We start from the raw sequence: 6067 nt of genomic DNA on the forward strand, positions 1-6067 counted from the left end.
CAATTAATGTTATTAACAAATTACTAGCACGCCTGGTTTTTAAACATTACACAGTAGGTATTGAACTTACATATAATTAAATAAAATAACTTTTGTTAATTTTTGTCTAACAGATGTCCGGTTTTTAAATACCTCTACCTCTTTGGCTCTTTCATATAAATATAACGGACGGCCGTGGCGTGCGAGTGTGTGTGTGTGTGTGTGTGTGTGTGTGTACAACTACATGTCATATTACCCTGCTATTATATTAATATCTTTTGGAAACTATTTTAACAACTTAGACCTGTTCAATATGACTCTTAACTCTTTAAATTGTTATTTTTAGATTATTACCTACTATTTTATTTAATTTAATCGAATTTTTAGAATTTTTTATACTTGTGTTGAAATTAATACGCTCTAAAAGTTTTGGGCAATCAACTAAATTATGTAATAATTTAAAAAGAAATTTTAAATTTAACAAAAAGTTACTTTTTTTCAAAAATATCACTAAATGACAACCAAGAATATGAAATTATTTACAAATACTCATTTTGCTATACATTAAATTGTAATCTTTATTTTTCAAATTTATCTTAAACAAAAGTGCATATTCAAAATTACAGTTACTAATTTATTAGATCGCTTTTTAGTGCATATATTATACCGAATAAAGTAACGAGTAATTAAGTAATAAGTAATTACTTTAAAAATTAACTCAAATCACATATAAATCACTTACAATAAAATGCAATTAAATTACCATCAAATTACTTAAAAAGCAATTTCGTTATAGTAACTTGTAACTTAAGTTAAGTTACTCATCAACACTGCATACAGCATACGTTGTAAACTTAAAAGTTATAACTATCTATGTGAAAAATGATAATATTATAACTTAATTCATGTTCTCAAAACTTATGTCACGTATACCTATTAATTATTAATTATTTTAAGATACATTTTATAAATCAAAGCAGGTAAACTATTCTCATCTGTCGTGATTTTAAATAAATATAGTCTACTATAATATATATTTGCACATACACACCCGTGCGAACCCAAATCCAAAGCTGTAAATATTTTATTAAATAAACGATGCTACATGGGGGTCAAGCAATGTGCAAACAGTACGGCCCTCGTATATGTTAGGTCTAAGTCTACTATAATATACCAAGTCAGTTAAAATAATAATGTATATAAATATTATACATATTATATTCGATGCATGGCACACGTCATGTAAACACGATTTTAAATTTAACTCTCAATTAGTATAATGTATATTTGTATTATATTTATGTGTGCTATGGATTTATGACACTACTTAGAAATGTATAGTATATTATCGAAAATCAATTTAATTGGTTTGATAATTCTTAGTAAATTAGTAATTAATTACGCCCATCATATATAAATGTATAGTAAATACACAACAACACGTATTTGTATTCGATATCTACCGAAAATACGGCTAGAAGGTCAGACAGAGAATGAACTGGTTTTTGTTATAATATTGATTATTCATTTAATCGCTTCTTGCTATATTATTCGAGTAGATTATAAATAATTCTCAAATATCTATATAAATTTTAATTTAATATTACAAACATCATTTTATTAGTGATTAGATACTGATTAATAGGGCAGTGAAGTTGTTGCATTTGCATATTTTTTGTAGATGCTTATATTTATTGCTAAGTGAGCTTAAAATGTTTCAGTTACCTATGAGTTTAAACAAAAAAAAATGTTTATGCAATTTTGGCCATTATTTTTCTTTTAGTGCAATTTTAACTATTTTTCATCATTTTTGTATAATTACGTACTTATAGCGCGCTAAATTTATACATGTAGGTATGTTTTTCGGGTAAAACCGTTCGCACAACGGCGAAAAAATCTTTTGTCGTGCAATGCAATAATGTAAGCAATATTTGTTCTTAATTTTTTTATGTATTGTAATATTTTATTTTATTAATTAAATCATACCTAAATATTGTAAATACCTTCATAATGAATAATGATTAACGATTATACTGTATATTTGTTCTTAATTTAATTTTATACGTGATTTTTTTAATGCAATTTTCAGTATATTTTAATGCAATAATGCAATCAATTTATTATGTTTTTTAATACAATAAATTCACTACCCTACTGATTAATATAGTACTATAGTAGTACAATATATAATATGATAAAGGTTAACTGTTATTGAAAACATTTTTAGAAAAGGATTTGATTATTCTTACTTACCTACTATTTAGTTTTACTTAGGTATTCTTTTATTATTATTATATTAAGCTGTAATATCAATTATCAGTGCAAAAGTTATTCTTATTGTAGTTAAAAAAAAAAATAAAATAAAAAATCGTTAGTCACGAGTTTTTTTATGAAATATATCAATAATAGGTACCTATCACCTAAATTTGCAAGTAATTTTATAGTAAAAAATTCATAAAATTTTTAATATTTATATCAAAGATGATAAAATTCAACACATAGTTCGCCATAAGTTTTCCTTTAAATAACTAAAGAAAAATCGAGTCATTAAAGGAAAATAATGCTATGAGCGTCTGAATTTTAATTTCCTACGAAATACTATGAATAATAACTATAACACGATTTACCCTTAAACGATTTTAAATATTTTTTATTATTTAAAAAGTATAATTCGTACTAGTCGTAGGATACTTGAATCTCTTTATATGTTATAAGTTTAAAATTTTAAATCATTCAATTTTACCAGTACGACGTAATACCATAGTGTACAAGTAGTAAAACACAGCCGGATCTGGGACCCCTCCCCCAGCCACTTCCAACAAACACAACGAGTCATCAAGCGCGGCTACCACTTCCTTCCCCCGACCAATACTGCGGTTCCCGTCTTTTCCCTTCAGCTATACAGCAGCTCATTGCTACTATATCTGCACTTCCCTTCTCTCCACCCCAGCAAACGGTACTGTGCCATCCAAATACCTCCTTCCATTCCCCACCACTAAACGCGTGGTCGAGGGAACAATGCCTATACATACATATTATATATTATACCTATATATTTTATACTTATACATGAATACATTTAACATACATATATACATTCTACGGGACCTCATCCATGCGCCTGCACCCTCACCCGTCTATATAATTCGACAGAATGTGTGCGTTTTCTACAGGATGGATCACCTATATGTATATACCTAATATATACATATATATAGTATATAAACTATATAAAGGGTGTAACTCATCTGTTTGACGAATGCATCAGTAATAGTGCAAATGTAATAATGTGAAATATACGAGTATAATATTATAATATATAGTATATACCTGGCTATATACCTCCGCCATTGAAGCTTGTTATTGCCCCGCCATCCATATAACAATAAATACATCCTATGAATATAAAATACCTAATGAGTTTATATATTGAAATTTATTAATCTAATAATGTGGCGATTGAAATGAATTGATGTAATTTTTAAAAAAAATTTAAATTTAAAAAAGGGAAGAATAATAATAAATACAATGTTAAAATAGTATACAAATGTATAAAAATTAAATGTATGTATTATTATGGATGACGAGACGATAAAAAACCATTACAGCATTACCCATTTATGTGCTGTTCTACAACTATTCGATAAAATGTTATAATCGTTGTTTATCGCCGTTTTCTGTCAACAAAACACATAAAATGAAGCACCGAATTAATTCATGTATGAGTCACTAATATTATACCTATTATATTATTATATGGTTTATCTTACGTTTGATACATTTTACTTTAAAATTTTAAGATAATATATATACTATATAGACATCAAAGATGACTAACATAGGGACCAAAAAGCATATTATCGCAGTGATATATACATAATATAATTTATAATATCACGCATAATATGATTTAAGTACATACAAGAATAGTAAGTCTCATTGTTTGGACGTGAGCCTTTTTTGCGCATGTGACAAACAATGTGTCCGTTTAACACCTGTCTTGTCACCCTGCTGACTTTCCGACGCCGACGTGCGATTGCGCGAACTTTTGGCGACCGGCTTCGTTGACCACCGGTTGTCCAGCGGTCCGGCCATGTTGTCTTTTTTACACCGCCGTCCGGGATTGTTCGCCGTGACCGTGGGTGTGGGTTTTTTGTTGTACCACGTTGTCGTCGTGTGTCGACCCAAAACTAATTATTATTATACATTTGCGTCGACCGCCGATCCGTTTTGTTTTATTTATATTATTATTGTGTGTGCGGAAGTGATTCGTGGACATCACCCGCCGCAGGTTAATGAGTATTCGCAAGTGTTCGTATTTTTTCGTATGCGGCTATTCTACATCGCGGCGATATAATACGTCTTGCGAGAGGTCAACGACCTTCCCACTGCCCAGCTGTTTTCAATATGCATTTTTTTGGAGACAACCCCGGAAATCGTCGTGAGATCCCGACGTCAACCAGTTGTGATCAGCGATATCGTTAAATTATTATATTATTTATCATTTATATTATTGGTTTTACATATTCCACACCTGTTGTGCCTTTTATATTATTTTCATGTTATTCGCATATTATTGTATATTGTAATGCGGATATTATTATTAGGATAATTATTAGTATTATTATTGCAAACGTTCGAAGAGACGTCTTCAGCGTTGTAGCTTATTATATTATTTATATTGTTTGGTGACACATCAATTAATTATTATATACTCTTTGTACCACTATCTTTTTTTATTATTTTCTTTTCCTCCCACGCATTTCGCGAGTCGCTCAGCAAACTGCCCAAGCAAGTGCTGGCGGCAAAAACACTCATATAGTTTATAAAATATTTCTTGAATAAAATTGTTTTGAGCTAATTAATGGTAGGTATGAAAATTATGATTTTTCACGGGCTGCCGATCGAGTCTTATAATTCTATACGGTCACGGTTTACATTGACATATCCTTATTATTAGTTATTACCACTAACTATATAAGTAAGTATTAATTACTAATTGGTTGATTATAATATTATACTAGTATACTCAGAAACGATAATCCCCATATCAAATATAGCACCTAACACAAAAACAGGATTTCTGATATTTTAAACATTGTTACGTGCAGTAAAAAACTAAATCTTGTAAAAACGTAGTCCCTGGGCTAAGGCCTTATTATTGAACTATTGTGATTTGGTAAAGGCTTACAACACACGTGCTACGGTCATAATGTAGGTATAATATAGTAGGTACCTACAAATATTTTAAGATAAGTATATACAAGAGTACAAATTAAATGTGTATTTTCCCTCTTAATAATGCACCACAATTTTGTTTTAATAAATAATAATACTGCGTGTACGACATGATAATTATATCGCTCACACGGTATCATATTTTATTTTCGAACGGTTCATCTGTTGATGATATTTCAATGCCGTTAGTGGGTCAGTAGAAAAACTCAACGGCAATCCGCAGTTATAATATAATATAGCCTACAGGTACAAAGGTTCTCGTTTATCTATCGCTCTTTTTTGTAAAGTATGTTAGCTTGTCGTTTTGGTTTGTTTGTACTGCCACCCCCGCCGATTCAATAACGGTATGCGGAACGGAAACGATGGCAGTGCCGAACGGTAACGAATGCGCCCAAAAGCAACAAAACAACGGCTGGCTTAGTATTGTCAGTGTAGCGAACGTTTTTCGGCATACCAAAACCCCGCAGTACCCCACTCTCCAAACCCACCCACCCACCGACCAATTGTTCGTTCGGCACCAGCGAGATATATAGATATACTAGTACAATGATCGTGTAGGATATTTCGTTGACTGACATCCCGCGTGGTTTGGCAGTGGGTACTATACCGTGACTAATGTACCCTTTGTCTACCTACCTACCCTGATTTACAGTTTCTTTAGTTAATTTATTATATACAAGTTTGAAGTTATTTTATATTTTATTATTTATTTTGTTGCATGAAATTGTTAAAATCATGAACATTTAAAAAATTTTTTTTTGTTTTAGTTAAAACTGAAAAAACTAATAATTTTATACCCAAGAATAGAAAATTGAATACAAGGTTACTATTAAATGTTCCACCATGTTCT

Source organism: Aphis gossypii, unplaced genomic scaffold, assembly GCF_020184175.1.
Source record: "Aphis gossypii isolate Hap1 unplaced genomic scaffold, ASM2018417v2 Contig00209_ERROPOS129414+, whole genome shotgun sequence".
Taxonomy (NCBI): Eukaryota; Metazoa; Arthropoda; class Insecta; order Hemiptera; family Aphididae; genus Aphis; species Aphis gossypii.